Below are 17,114 nucleotides of genomic sequence, written 5' to 3'. Positions count from 1 at the left end.
GGGTTAATGTCCCTTAATTTTATCCCGCAAAACACAAGAGACAGTCTGGTGCAGACCTGTTCACATTCACATGCTTCATACTTCCTTCACAAGAAAAAAATAAAAAAAATACCAAGGCATCACTGGTACATAAAAGGTACCAATCCTTACCTGGTAAGCATCTCCAAATTGCCACAAAAATACTTCTGTAAAATTCCTGGAAAATCTCCAAGAGAAGATGCCATGTGAATGTAAACATAAATACACACAGTCCTTGGATATGGTACTTGTTACCTTCATCCTTTTGAAGAATTATCATAAATGTCTCAAACAGAAAACAGAATGAATTACTCTGCTCACCCTATGAGGCCACTCCACGAGCTGATCGGGAAGCTTGACACTCGGTTTTTAGGACTAATGTCATTTAAATTTTTATAGAAGCATGATAGGATTTTTTCAAAACTCTTGTATGGTTTCAGACCCCTGTCTTTGGGATTTATATTCACTGAAAGGAAAAGAGATCAAAATTTCATGTGAAAATGGAGATGTATTTATAGCTAACATAATGTTCTCAAATTTTGCCTGAGTAAAACCAGACATGGTCTAAAAGTGATTTTAAGAATAGCGTTTTCTACATTGGGTGCTTGTACTACAAAGTATTCTTAGTAAATGTATAATTCCAACAGCTGAGGCTGCTTCAGAAGTGTCCTATATTTTACAAACATGCCAGAAAATGATTTGTTCATTAAACAAATATTCTCCCCTGGGTGTGATAATTCCTCTCAGGTGCCAGCTACAGTGTGTCCCTTGTGCCCCAGGACTCCTACTTGTTCTTCTGGGCTTCTTGGCATCCCAGTCACTGCCATTTTTGGTGCTACCATTAAAGTGACTTCAGTGGAATTATGTCATATGATTTCAACATCTAGTAATTACTTGCTGCACTAGGGTGGAAAGAGAAAAGTGGAGCTGCACAAATGATAAAAATTAAGCATATTCTGTAGCAGAAAAGTGTTTGCTGTCCAGCCAGATCAGAGCACAAAGATCCTGATTCAAAGCCCATTTAAGTCAAAGCAAAGATTCTTGATAAAACTAGTGGGTTTTGGATGAAAACTTAAATATACTGAGAAAAGATTCTTGCTTTCTGGTGTGCACACAACTGAACCAGGAACAGGAATAAACCCCCCTGGATTAAATTTCAGCCAAAACTTTGGTGGCAGAAAAGATTACGAATGAAACATTGGTTTCTTTGTGGAAAAAAGCTGATGCTCCAAATAAAGTAATTTAAAAGATACAGAAGTGATGGCTTTAGAGACCCTGTATGCATTTATGCATACAGCCTAGATCTCTTAAGGTAGACTGAAAAGTGTCTGTGTATTAGATGCTAGCAGGCTGGCTGCTGTGGCTAAATTCTGTATTAAAGTTTGTGAGAAGTTTACACTCCCAATTCAGGATGGAGATTTCTTCCAAGGGAAAGACTATAAAAGTGTAACAGGAAGGAAGTCAGTGTAAAATATTGAAGTCTTTTAAAATATTTAAATAACATTAGCACTGTGCTGAAATACTCATTTCCTAATTGCGTAGCACACAAAATCTTGGGTTTGCTAAGGCTTCCAGTAAATTGAAAGCAGACTAAAACAAGCTTTCATACGCGAAACATCTGGTTATTTAAGTTTCCTTCTTTTAATACTAATTTTAACAACTCTCAAACGTGGATAGAAATACTACCTTATACGTTTGTTTAAAGTTCATTTCCTGTCCCTGGGATATTTGCTGACCTTTTAATGCTGGCCATTTTACTTTCCACTTTCTTATTCCTATTCTCATTGACTTCATTCCATTCTTGACCTCTCTTCCCCTGAAGAAAATTAAATGCAGTCCAAAACATGTTGGACACCAATTAGTTTTACAGCTCGTCTTACCTCCCCTCCTACTGCATTCTTCAGTTCATTGAGTCCACTCCACTTTTATACATTCAGTCTTCACAAAACTTATAGCCCCACTGCAAAATAAACACTGCTGGCTTGAAACTAAAGCCTTTTCCTCTGCTGTTTTCCTCCTGCTAACCAATATAAACAAAAAATGATCACTAGACACACAGGAAAAGTATTATTAGCTTTTATCTTTGGCTTTTGGAAAAAAACTCTCTCTCTTTTCTTGTAGTAATAATATGACAGAGGTTTATGGCACTGTATAACAATAAATCTTCACTAAACAGAAAGTCAGAATAAAACCTTCTGTATACTGTAATTTACTTATATATGTTTTAATTGTTGAGGTGTCGGAACAAGAGAGAACATATTTTTATTTATTATGAGAGAGCATATTATCTCTTGTAATTTAAAGGCATGCCAGAAAATATGAACATACAGAATGTAAATATAAAGTATGATCCTACTTGTATTTAAAGTTATTATTTAAAAATTACACATATTTGCACTCTTATACTGGTACAAATCTGCTGTTTCAGTGTTGTTATCAGTAGGATCTTGCCTCATAAATCTTTTGTTATCAGACTACCCCCTGATTCAGCGAGGCACTTGCTGAGTACATATATGGCAAGATTCAGAACGTTGCTGGTTGGATGGAAACCATTTCTCAGGTCCTGACATATGCTCCGAAGTAGAAGACAGGCATTTATTTAAATATCTTTCAGAAGTGCTTTTAGTGACAGTGTGGTTCTCAGGCAAAATATTGTAGATAAAATACCTGCAATTTTTTTTTTCTATATGCAGCCACAGATCTTATGTGCTAACCATCAAAATTTTCCTCTGACTTTGTATTGCAAGATTGGACATGAAATATGTCCATGTGAACTGTCTCTTATTTTTAGAGGTATATTTTATATGTTATGTCATGGAGATATTTATAAATGTGTCATACATAGTTATATATGTACAATAATACTTCTGCCCAGAAACAGCAATGGATTTTTAAAAATCCCTCCTCTTAATGATACTTGAGGACAGTCCTGTATCAAAGCTTATACCTAGCCTAAAGTAACCTGCTTTTTAGTAAGAAAAAAACTATAAAGCTGCCAATGGTTGTTGTTCTTAAAACTCATTGTTAAACTGCAAAAGTTAATATGATGTGCACTTTAAAGTTTTTATTAATCTATGACTGTGTGATATTCAGTTCTCTGGATTGATCTGAAGAGTGTGAAGGAAAACAAGAGTCCTCTCTTCTCTTTCAAAGAATCCTTCCTTTGGCTGTAAATAAATCTTATCATCACGCGCCAGAGAACACAGCTTTTATTGATTTATTTTCTTTTTTAGCCATCTTGTAATATCTAAACACTCATATCTAAGCCATAGATTATTCAGGAATTTCCAGCATTTTTCACAGTATAAACTTCTCTTTGTTCACACTTGCAAGAACATTTTATGGCTCTTCAAACTAGATATTAGATCAGCATGTTTCTCTCTGGTATAATCTTTACAACATGAAAAAAACCCCTACTAAAGCAGAAGTGGTCTTTATGTAGTAGTGTTTCCAGTTTTAGGCTTATTTTATTTTGTTTTCAGCATAATGCTATTAGTGTCAAGCTAAGAATTGTAATTCAGATGATTTTGTAAATCTGCCTTTTAACTTTATATGCAAAGTATCAGTTTCATGGGTGAACCCTGACTATGTTTTAGAAAAAATCTTAAAATTATTCTTTCCTTTAACCATGTTTTGCCCTGAAAAAGTAATAAGCATTAGGTACTGGTGCTATATATTTCTGAGACTACTCTCATTTTCATTTCTTATTTTTTTAAACTCCATTTAGGACACTATTTTGACTTGGTTATTTCTACTTTCTATCTGTCCTGATAAATGAATGAGAAATCTGACTGAAATTGATATTAACAGCTAGATAATTGAAATTCAGAAGATACATCTTGTAATTATATGCTTAAGGCAAAAAAAAAGAATAATAAATAATAAGAAAATCTTACTTTTGGTGTAACACGGCTTAGTCTTCTCCTTTCATGGAGAAAAGAAATCCAGAACTCAGTTTTTGGCTGTACATTGTAAGAGTTCCTTCACTGTCAATATGCTGATTTGTGATACCTATGCTTCTGCTCACACATTGTTAGACAAAATGAAATCTTTTAATCAGATGCAAACTACAAAGAAAAAATGAAGTGGTGACAATTATGCACAGAGAAGGAAGAACATGCCTCAAGAAAGTGTCAGTGCACCACATGCAAATGTTACTTACCTTTGGGGCATGCAGATGGTTAGAACCATATTACCACCCACTGTGATCCTAACAGCACTTCTGTACTTTTTAATATAGAATTAATTTGACATAGGTAATTGTGTTCATGTCCTTCTAGAGGGTTATAACCACCTTTCTTTCTAAAAGCTTGCAAAGTTCTCCTAATATTGTGTAGAGGGCTTATGGTGACTCATGATTCTGCCAGGGCACATTTTCTTGTCAGGATTTTATTCAAATTGCTCTAAAATTCGTACTATAGCCACTCAGTTTTTGATTGCCCAAGGCAGTGGAGGGTGGAATAACTCAATAATACAAAAGTGCAACTAACAGAAGAAGTATGAAAATTAAGTTTGGGGAAAATATTCTGTGCTGAATTTACTTCTGGGTCAGAAGCATGAGACCGCAAGACAGGGAAGAGGTGTAGGCTCAGCTCTGCACTAGACTTAGAGAATGTATCATATAAAGGGTTCCCTTTCAGGACGGCACAGCTAATCCACAGCCCAGATAATCCCCTACTGGTAATTGAGAGCTGATGATATTTGGTGACCTTCTGTACCAGCAATGCTATTTCCTGCATCCCGAAATTCAGCTTTCGCACTATGCTGAAAGTCAGGGACACGTAAATATTTCAAATCAGTCACATGAATGGTAAAGATAAGATCAGCCAAAAATGTGAATACACTGTCCTAGGACAGAAAATATTTGAATTAACAGTAAACTCTTTAGATTTCCTGTGTTCTCAGAGAAGGAAAGAAAAAATGATTTTTCCAAAAGTTGGGGTCCCAAAAACTAGTCAGTTGTGGCATCAAATTGCAAGGTTTAATGGATAGAACAGCACTTCTACACCCTGTCAGTGAGATCATGCCATAAATTATATCAGATTGTATTCACTTGGTACTAAATTCCTTTTGATATGAATAGGAAAAGTGTGAATATGAAGAATATATGAAAGAGTATGTACAGGTGGAACTCCTCCATTGTAATTGTATAAGAATACGTTAAGGTAAAAAAAAAAATCAAAGCAAGAATTCTATTAGATAGAGTTCAAGATAATCGCCATAATTCTCCTTTAAATATTTTCTGTTGAACTCAGAAAGTGAGAATGAAGTTCTTGTGCAATTGTTTTTTTATGATTGGACTTTTGCACGATATAGCAGTTAGAATGATACTCTCCCCATTTGACTTTGAAAAATCAGGTTGTATTCCAAAATATATTCCAGCACGGGTGTTGCAGTCCAAGATTAGCTGCTTATTCATATTAACTCTTTATTTTCACAGTAATTTGTTTTTTCTCATTTGAATGGCTCACTTCTTTTACTTTATTTTCCAGATGTTTTACTCTTTCCTTCCACAATGTTTTAAATTCTTCTTCTGTCTAGAGACTTAGTATGTGATGTGAATGATCCATGAATTTAGGGCGTGGAGCTGTATCTGAACTCATTTAGTCTAATTTAGAAGTAACAATAGAAAGGTGACAGTTCAGTGAAGGATATACTTTTATTACTGGGCTACTCTCACGTGTTTGCTGCTGCATCTTCCCTGTTCACACAGTGTGTCCAGGTAAAAGCTTGTACAGGCCTGGCCAGCTGAGTTGTCATCAGGCTTGGTTCATCCAGGGTAGTCTTAAGGGTTAGGGAATGAAAACTCTCTCCCTGCTGGCAGCCTCCACAGATTTGTTCCTACAAGGGGGAAACAAGTCCATTCCGACTGCCCTAAGCACGACTTGTCTTGTGGTTACAGTGTGATTATATCCTCATACCCCATAATACCCTCACTTTATAGAGAGTTATCACCTTTTGTTTTTCGTGCCTTACAGTCGTACAGACAGTCTTCCTAGCTCATGGAGCCAAGTTCTGAGGAAAAAGACAGTAGAATTGAGTCTTTATGTGGTAATGCAATTGGAGAAGCAAATAGAACAGGAAAAAAAGTATTTTGGTATGTGATTTTTGAGAACCAGAAGTTTCACACAAAAGTGTTAACCATCTCACCTTGCTTCCTCCTCAGCAGAGCTAAGAATGTTCTGGCAATATTTTAATTGCTGGAAAAACACAGTACTGTTGAAATCAAACTGTTTTTCAGGAATGTCTCATTAAAAAAAAAAAAAAGTTAACCAAGAAAAATACAAAATATATTTGCAGCCTAACTCTGTATGTGTGGGAGGTTTTATGTCAAACCCAAACTGAGAGCATGAAAACAAATGTGTGACCATGCCAGAAACAAATGTTTTCAGAATTTGTTTCAAAAGAAATCTTATTATCTCAGCTTGAAATTAATTTTTATACATGCCTGACTAACTTGGTGGGCAGGATTTTTGCCTGAGACTGTACAAGAACATACTCCCAAATCAGGTGAATAATGTAAAAAAAAAAAACAACCTTAATTTACTATTCATACGTTAACACATTTTTACAAGAAACCTATGCATGTATTGGTACATTTTTCAAAATATCTGTAAAAACAACGAAGTGGACATGCAAGTGACAGATGTCGGTGTGATGCTACACAGTGCTGCAGAACTTATGGCTCAGACTATTTGGCACTAATGGTGTTCTGTGGTTCTCCGCAGTGTTTCTCACAAACCCCTTAAAAAGCATTACCTAACAATGTTTGTCTTTTTTTTAAATTGAAGTGCTGTTTTAATAGTGTGCTTGGTCTGATGAGACATATCCAATGCTTTCTTTCAGTGGAGGAGAGATTGAGTACCACATGTAAAAAACAAAACAGATCAGGAAAGCCAGAAATGGTTAAATTCTAGAAGGCAGACTCTTAGCTGATTGCTAAACCCCATATTTCTGAAAGATGCCAGAGAAATTCCTTATTCAGTGTTTAGGAAAAGGTATCTGAGATGCATTAGCAAAGCAATAGTCGACTCCCTGACTGGACAGGGAAGATGACTGAGTTTCTAATAAGAGGTGCACAAGGTTTAGCAAAAAGGATTTTAACTAAATGTTAGACCTGAATTTAATACATAACACATTCATAAACTTTGTATTAATTTATTAGGCATATGAAGCACGATACAACCAACACATTTGATATGAGTGCTCTTTAATTTAATCACAGGAACCAAGGGAGATATTCTAGTCCAGGGAACTGAGATTTAGAAGATTTGGGTTTGCCACTGACTTGCCCTGTGACTATTGAGGTCATTTACCTTTCACAATCCTCCCACTTTAATACTCATAAACTGGGGATAACATCGGTTAATGCTTTGCAATCCTGAGCTGAAGAATAGTACAGGAACACAAAGGGCTGATCTTCTTTCTTAAACTGACATACAAATAACATCTTTGATAAATGTAATTTGAAAAATATCCTAGATATTTGATAAATTAAGTTGTGAAACATTCTTAGAACTGCACATAATCATTAACTTACAATACTCATTAAGACCTAATGAAAAGATTTTGATGTTCTAGCCCATAATTGTTTTGATTTGTTATGAACACCTACCAAATAATTCAGGTGTGTGCCCTGCAAGATATCATCTTTGAGGGGGAAAGAATGCATATTTCAGACTGACAGAAAGGAGCCAAAATAAAGCCTCTTACTGAGATATATAAATAAGAGTTTATAGCCTTTGACATGCATTTTGTGGTTCAGTTGCAACCATCCCTGAACACTGAGGCAGATTGTCCTGGAATGTTCAACTGTACTGTGTAACTAAAGCAGATTTTTTTAAAGTGTTTCACCATCACTAACCAACCATATTTAACAGAGGTAAAGTTTCATAATCAGATTTTCCAAAACCAGCAGCGTCTGCTGATTCCAAGATGCACTTAGTGCTGGCACTGTGGCTAAGAAAAAAAAAAAAAAAACAAAACCAAAACTAAAACTATCTTGCAGGCTAACATGCCACATAACAGAATTCTGCTTTTCTAGAAAAATACTTTCCTACAATTCAGTAGAGTGTTGTATTATCTTAGGTGGTTGAACATGGCACTAAAAGAGAAGGTAGGTGAGATTACCTTCTGAATATTTGGATGAGAGGGTGGAAATGTGCTTCATAATAATGAGCATGTGAGCGCTGCAGAATTACCTCAGGTGACTGGTGGTACATATGAGCACATGGACTAATTTTGTTAAGGTATGAACTCTAAATTTACATCAAAGTTACTTTACACATACAGTGTTTGCCTATGCATGTCACTGGGATTTCTGCAAGCGTGCACCATGTACCCTCGCAAGGATAGTGACCTACATTAAAAAAAAATTCTACATTTCTTTTGCCAATAAAGTTCTTGAATAGGTTCTCTGTTGTTCTGGGTATGAGAGTTGAACTGAGGGAAGGTATTTCATTGCTGTTCAGATGGATCAGCCCACATTCTGACTGCACCGGATTAAATGCAGCATTCTCCATGGAACTGGCTAACTTGAGGTTAAGTAACCCCAAAGCAGATCATAGTTTATGGCTAGGTAGAAGCCACACCAAAGTAAGGCTGTGGATTTACTTTGAAATGAAAACATATTCTAAATTATTGCATGAATTGGATTTTGTCTTGAGAAAAATTAGCCATGGTAACATGGTAATTCCAAATGATTCAGTTGTGAAGAGCATATCTGCAACACAAAGTTGTGTGTGCATGACTGTTCCCTACAGCACTAATGATAGTGGCAAAAACCAAATTCAATATTCAGGATAAGATAAGGCTTGTAGAATCACTTTCCTTATATTTATGGTATGTTAATAAAAAATCAGAAAGACACACAAATAAAGCATAATTTTTCCTTTTAATAGTCTGCAGGGCCTGTTGGTTCTCTACTGGTTAAAAAGTTTCAAAATTAAAATATTTAAATGTCTACATTAATAAAAAATTTAATATCTTGTTGAAATATTTTTATATCAATATACTTTTTTACCAAATACGATCTGAGAGACATTATGATGTATCTTGACTTTTCAGCCTATGTTGTTTTGTCACAGCTGAGATAGAGCTTCAGGATAAAGCTAAGGTACCTTTTCGTATGAAATACATCAATGCTTATATTTTCAGTATTAAAGACTTGAAAAAAAATTGTGATGGCTGTCACAGTTTTTTCATGCTATTATTCATTTTGTGTGAGTTTGCAAACTTAAATCATATGCAAATTAAATGTGTCTAAATCAGAGTAAAATATGCCAGGTTCAAGCAAATAAAATACCGGCTTCCCTATATATGTTTCAAGTATCACATCAAAAGCAGAAATTGTCAGTTCCTTCTTGCCACACTGTGGTCTGCCTCTGGCTACTGCCTATGTATTCCTTCTCCAAAGCTAAAGTAACTACGAGAAGTCCACACGGTAGATGCTTCTCTCTTCTTCATCCACCACGATCGTGTTATTCAATAAATAATTATTAATTTTAAGGTATTAGCCAAGCCTTACTACACCACATTAAACCAGATTTACTGTAATTCTGGAGTTATTTATGACCTAAGTTAAAATTCTGATTAGAATAAGCAGGCATGTGTGTGTGCATATTTTTAAGATTTTCAGCATACAGATCTGAGATTTTTTATGACTGTGCACAATATCTCTAAACCTTCTTCAAAAATGTGAAAGTGATTTCCTCCTTGCCATATTTTCTTCTTGACCTGGTGGCACAAATTTGTATGTTTAGCTGTAACTGCTTGAATACATTCCACAGATGTTAGCTGATAGGGAGTGTCTCCTATGTCAAGCATCTGATGTTGTAAATGTGCACAGTCTGAAACACAAGAATCCCTGAAAGATGACTTTTATGTCACGTCAATTTGCAGGTTGGTTTTCAGACTCTTTTAGGAGCTCCAGTACTGCACATTTTTCCATACCCATTCCCTGTTAGAAAAAAGGGCCCCAAATATTTTGCCTGAATTGCTTGCTCAATGAACCTGCAAGGAAACTTATGGAGCAATGGAATTAAAAGATTAAACCGCAAGCCACTTGTACTAAGTCTTTAAATGACTTACGAAGCATAGAGTTTACATAGTAACTGAGTCTGCAGACTCAATTGCTTTTGGAGAATTCTGAGCACTTTCTTTTTCTTTTTTTTTTTCTTTCTTTCTTTTTTCCTTCTTCTTTTTTTTTTTTTTTTTTCTGCCTGAGTTGTCTGCTTTGTGCTATGTGGCTGTTCCCATCTGGATATTACAAAAGAATAAGACAAAAGAAAAGATTACAGTTAAGTAACTTTTTTTTTTTTTTTAACTACTTCTTATTTAGAGAGAAAATCCCCTTTATTTTCAACCTGCACGGTAAGAATTGGAAACTGCGATATCACCTGATCACAGTATTCTCACTCACACAACTACCTTAAGTCTTTTATATCTTTCAGGCAGGCAGTGCTACACATGGCAATCTTAAGAGACACAATGATTTGATACACACATACATTTAAATGTCTCCAACAAGGTGGGGTTTTTAAGTTTAAATATTAGATATTGACAAGACTGAAAGCAAATTTACTAGTAATCTCTGTCTGTGGCTTTAAGTCCATTAATTTCTGTGACATGGGGCAGGGAAAAAATAAACATGTTGCTAACACTGCAGGAGACAAGTATTTTACCCTGGATAACTAGGAATATAATCTAGAGGCAGATTAGTGGTTTGGTAGAGGTATGAGGACATGGGTCATATTATTCTGTGGATGCCTTTCAGTTTTTCTTCAAAGTGGAAAGTACTTAATTTTAAAATTTTGATTCCATAGCTGCGAGGCATAAGCTGTGCCGTATAGGCTTGATCTGTTTCTATTCAGTTAGTAAAAGGGTGAGTGAGAAGGAAAGCTGATGTTTCTAGCAAAGGCAGTGGGATTCCTCTTCTCCTACCTGGAATAGGAAGCTGTGAGCCAGGATTTCACCGTTGAAACAAATGTGAAGGATAAACAGTTAACCATGTTAGGAGCTTGTAGTTCTCATCAACTGTAGGCAAGTTTAGTACTTCTAGAAGATCTAAGTAAATAAAAATGATACAGTTGTCCAAACTGTTCACATGGCTGGTGTTTGTGGACAGTGATGATCTAGTATCATGTGGAATGGCTAGAAATGGTCCCAGGCTTGACATGGGATCCAAACGTGGTCTTGGAGTTGTAAAATTCATTCCACTTCATTTGTGGAGTGCTTCTAACAGTGCACGCTTCCGAGGAAGAGGTGCCAAAGTGGACACGATGAATTTTATACCCATATATTTTTTCTGTTTTTACCTAGGTGATGGTATGTTTTCACATGTGGTTGCCTTTCTAAAAAATGAAGCTGGTCAGAATCTGGTACAGAATGAGAACAGGTTGAGAACACACTCAAGAGATATAATCGGTCCCCAGAGAAACTCTACAAAATGTGGGGGGGTCTCTAGCCTTTGGGGTATTTTTTTGTTTTGTAAACAAACCCATTACAATATATAATCAATCTGCCTAGTATTTGGTTACCTTTTGTTTCCACATGCTACAAGAAGGATAGTGGGATTTTTTTTTTTTTTTTACTTCATGTGGTGTCTTCATCATTGACAGCCTATCCAGCCTGTGATAGATGTATAAGATTTCACCTCACTGGTCAGTAAGATTTGAGGTGAAATGAAGATTTCATAAAGATCTTTCAATGTGACACTCTTGCAAATTAACATACAACTTTTGAGTGTAATTTTGTAAACACAGAGAGTGATGAATCCAGACACTGTGGGATTTCCAAGACAGAACTTCCCTTTTTTCATCTATTTACAAAACCTTATTTCTGCCTTGTTTGATTCTGGTTGGTTCTTGCATACAAACAGTTTTCACTTAGGGATTTCTGAGGTGTCGGTAGGAATCATCTAGCTGTAGACAAACCTGCTACTTGAGTAGCAGTGCAGGTAACTGTAGCTCATTGAATAGCATTTTGTATTAACACCTGCCCTCAACAGGAAAAATGTCACATTCCACCAGGATTCATTCAGCAACAGGAACAGAGACTGCAGCGAGCAGCAGTGTCTGTAGAGGACTAAGCAATAAATAGAAACACTTTTTTCCAAAATATGCCAAAAGGTAATTGGAATTTTTACAGGTGTTTCTTATTTTAAATTCCTTTCTGAAGCAGAATATTTAGCATTTTCCATCCTTGCAACATTGTCTGCCCAACTACTTTGTATTAATGGTTTGTTCTTACAAAGAATGTACAATTGTTTTTCAGTAATAATTCAGGTATAGCAAATCCATTAAGGACAGGAACAGAATCCAAACCTACCAGTAGAGTCTTTTCCACTTCAGGACAAAAAAAAAATCCATGTGAAGTGTTCTGCATCTTATGCCTTAAAGTAAGTAGACATGCAAAGGTTGACAGAACATTCCCTGTTACGCAGGATATCAGCACAAAGTAACTGCAAAACCTGTTAAATTCACATTTACTCTTCAATATTACCAGTAGGATTCTGATGTGGAAAACAGGTCATATAAAGTACTTAGTATAGCAACATGAAGAGCAAAGTGGTCTTCACAGGTTTTGAGATGTGCTAGAGGAAAACTGCATGTGATACAGTGGCAGCAAACGTCAGGTAACATGAAAGACTACTCAGCTGCAAAAATACATATTGAGAAAGGGATATTTAGGTAGCAGTTGTATGGAAAAGGGCTAAGGAGTTATTTTAGATCACTACAAATATTGGTCAGCAGCATAATTCAGGTTTGAAAAAGGCAGATATCAAATGGGGATATGAAACCAGAATTTTGTCCTGTAGGATGTGAAGTAGTTCTGCTCTGCTCAGAGGGAAGGTGGAAGCAGAAAGCATTAGCAGAAAACCCACAGCTGAAATGATGTGTCGAGCTGCAGATATTGTCACCTGTAGAAAGATGGTGACCAGTCAGTGTCTAGAGGAGAGCAATGAGGTGCTCAGGTCCAAGTAACGTGACCTAAAAGGAAAACCGGAAAAATCCGAAGTTATTTGTCCAGAGAAAAGCAAGCAAAGAGACCTGGTAACCGTGTAACATGTACAAAGAGCTACTGTGTAGGAAAAGGAGAAGCTATTCCCATGTTTGTGAGGGCAGCACAAGAAGTCATGGTCTTCAGGTTTGATGATTATTTTAATAATAGATTATTAAATTATTTTATTTATTCATTCATTTATTTAATTATTTTTATTATTTATTTTATTTATTTTTATTGTTTTATTTTAAATTTTATTTAATTTTATTTTAAATTATTTTAATAATAGAGTTAAAGACAGGAATAGCCATCTTGGAGATGTAACGGAAACCCCTTTATTAGAAGTTAGACAAGCATCTGTCAGAAATGAAAGAAGGATAGTTCTTTCTGTCTTGGGGCAGTGCAGTGGCTTCGATGATCTCAATGTCTTACTCAGGCCTTGAATTATTTTCGTTTCTGAGGTTCTGACTATCTGGTAAGTATTTGGTGCAGCTGATGTAAACAAGCAAAAAGAGATACAATATGTGATATGCAATTTGTCTAAGTCTCCTGGCTTTAGTAAGAAGTCATGGGAGTGACAATGAGAGGAATGAATTTCTATGCGTAACACTAAAATCAGCAATCAGAACAGAACTAGGATAGCCCATCTCTCTTACCATACCTGTATTTTTTGAACAGAATAAAAATTCTAGTCTTAAACATTGTATGTAATTCAGGATGAATCTGATATTAGAATGGATTTTAATAGCACACCTTAACTTTATTACAGATGCAGACTTCACAGTTGCAAATATTTAAATACTCATGTCTACAAAACCTTTGTAACATAGGTGACATATATCTGATCTTTCCTTTGTATTTCTTCTGAGAAGTCAACCTGCTAGCATTAGTTCTGAAGTGAAATTACTTGAAAACCAGAATATGTCATAATCATATCACCTTGAATATTAATTTTTATTAATTTATATGCATAGGTATTCAGAAAAAAATGCAGACAATGCGTAATCTATTCAGCAGTTGTTCTTCATAAAAAAGTTGATATCCTTCATCAAATAACAATGATGTACTTTGTATGCTTAGAAAAGCCTTCTGATCTGTGTTTGCCATTCTCAAACTTAAAGATTGCATCTTTGATTTTGCTAGCATTAGTATCTTGAAGAATAATCAACACAGAAATGCTCAGGTTTGACAAGAGGTATTAGATTTCAGTAAACATGTCTTCTCTCAGAGAGATATTGGAACCAGATAATATTAAGGGAAATTATACTGCTTGGAACTCTGATCTTCAAAGAGAATATCAGTATAGATTGAAATCAGAATGGACATTTAGGGATATTAAATGCAAATAAGGCTTCAACAGAGGCTCAAAGATACAATTAAATTATGGAAATATGCACAAGTTCAACAAATGAAAACATAAAATACTTTAGGATGAAAGGTTGTATAAACATAAGCTTATCATTGCTAAATTAATATTTGGAGTTAGAGTATTTTGGTAATATTTACACTGAAAATTCTGATGTATCAGATGCTATATGAAAAATTTCAAAGACTTTCAAACTTCTTTAGAGAGAAAATTCTTTTAAGAATTTAGATTAATTCTATTCCAGCTATTTCAAAACAGAACATCCTGAAAGTGTCTTGCATTGGTTTGCCTACTGGATACAGTTTTAAGATGGTCACATTAAAACTGACTATTTAGATTAATCCAAAGTATTTTTTCTGCACTTTCTTGTGATGGACCATTTTTGATATTTGTGTTCATTTCCTTCCCATTGCAAAGTAAAAGAGATGAGAACTTATGGTATTCCCCCCAAAGAAAAAATTCAAGTCACAACTGAATGTTTTAGAATATTTAATGGTGTTAAAAGTGGGTCCTCTAATAAGAGAAAAGTAAAAATTTGAATACTTGCTCTGAAATAAAATTCACATGAATTATGAAAAAAATTATTTCATTTCTAATTTTAAAATTTCTAATGATACAACATAAATGGGAAACAAATAGAATGTGAGTTCAATAAGCACATTTATGTTTATAGGTGAAATGTCACATACCTTAGAAAATCATCAGGATTCTGCTAGATTACATTTATAAACCTTATTGTACTATGTGTCTTATGATACATATGTTTCACAGGCAGTTATAGGGTATCAGAATTTTTCATTCAGTGACCACCTACTACCTACTTTTTTTTTTTTTTTTTTGTTACAGAAACAGGTTAGAATGTGTTAGCATTTAGAAAATGAAAGATTAGGCTAACTCTTATCAAGTGAGCTCAGAAAGTATGATTGTAGTTTTGGACTGCAGGATAAAGAGGTTAGGGTCCTTTTGCAGAGATAGAGAGATGAAGAGAGTAAGATAAAGGTGAGAAAAAAAGATAAAATCTTAAGTACTCTTATACATCTCAGTCATTGTAAATACCATGGAATAAAAATGTCAGTTCACGAATCTCAACTTTTCTTGGCTCTCACCTCCTGTTCAGTGACTCTGACCTCAAAACACTTCAAAATCCATTTAACATCTGCTTTCCACCCCTCCAGATGTATAGTTTGGATGAGGAGCACATACAAAGCTTAAAGCACCTCTACCACTTGCAAGCTGCTATAGAGATCAGCTGCACCTTTGTACGGCAACAAAAATGTGGAGCGGGATGCTAATGTCACCAAGAACATTTTTGGTTTTAACACTGGAAATTAAAAACCAGCTTAACAAGAATTAAGGTTGCCTGGAAGGCTCCTGCACCTCCCCAAACTACAGAGTTCAGCAAAACTCACTTTTTAACAATGGCTTTTGAATATCTCAGTCTCGATTTTTAATGCTGTGAGTTTTGTTCTAGTAGTTCATAAGATACATTCTGTCTACTCTTTCTTCTTAGAGCAGGACACTTAAACCAGTTGAGGGCAAACTATTATGAAATCTGTTATTAAGTGATGCACCCTATCTAAACACATTGCTGGTCTTCCAGAAGTAGCGCTACACGTACACTACACATACAATGTGCATTACGTGCCTAAAATTTTACAGTCCCCTGTCCTTCACAAACAGGCTACCATATTTGTGATTTTAACACATATTTGTTTTTCTAATATATAGTTGTAGCAGTAATTAACAGTTTAATTGTTTTTTGTTTTTACCTCAACTCTGTATCTCCTATCTTTTAGAGTTCTGAGCTTTGCTAAATATGATGTTCCTGAAGGGTAATAGTGGGAAATCATGTTAACTCAACATGATATTTGTCAGGGTGTTCACTGGAGCAAAAGGGGGTGTTCCTCCTGCTTTGATAAATCAGTTAATCATGTGTGGCAAAAGGAAGTTGATTTTTATCCCTGTAACATTTTAGTTAAGGTAAGGATTACAGTGGATCTCTCAGTTGTCCCTACTCATTGTGCTTTGGACCATGTTGCAGAGGAGTCTCAGACTGCAAATTAATTCCTTTTGAATGAAACTAAACTGAAAGATGCACAGTAGCAACACATCCAATACACTCCAACTACAAGTGGACATTCAGTTAATGGGTTTAAACTACAGCTAGTCCAAAGTAAAGGAAAAAAAAAGTAAAATATATAGCATGAACTTCAGATCTCCTCAGCCCCAACTATTTAACCACAGTATTTGTTCATCTAAACATAGTCGGAGAGCAGTCTACTACCCATATAAATGGTGGCCTCCCCAGCTGAGATTTGTGGTATGTTTTAAAACTGCAACATGAGGAAGTTACTGCTGAAGGCAAACAGAGTCTTTAAGGATTGACCCAAAGCTCACGAATGTTGCTGGATTGTTCCAATCAGTTTTAGTGGGTTTTTCACTAGACCCAGAAGCTCCAGGTCTTCCTGCCTACTGTTACCTGACAGTATTTAATAATCTTAATAAAAAGAAAGAACACAATAGAGCAAATTTGCTGTATGAGTTGAAGAAGTGATTTGAGTAGAGAACATAATCACAACTCTTACTCACATAGATTGTTTCATTTACTAGGATATGAGTGAAGATTAACGTATATTCCCTCATCTAGAGGAACATGTAGCTTGGAAACATCTGCAAAAGTAAAATAATTCTTAGGAATTCCCAGAATATTAATTAGACATGACTGACT

Source organism: Patagioenas fasciata, chromosome 7 (assembly GCF_037038585.1).
Source record: "Patagioenas fasciata isolate bPatFas1 chromosome 7, bPatFas1.hap1, whole genome shotgun sequence".
Classification (NCBI taxonomy): Eukaryota; Metazoa; Chordata; class Aves; order Columbiformes; family Columbidae; genus Patagioenas; species Patagioenas fasciata.
This window is presented reverse-complemented; position numbering follows the sequence as displayed.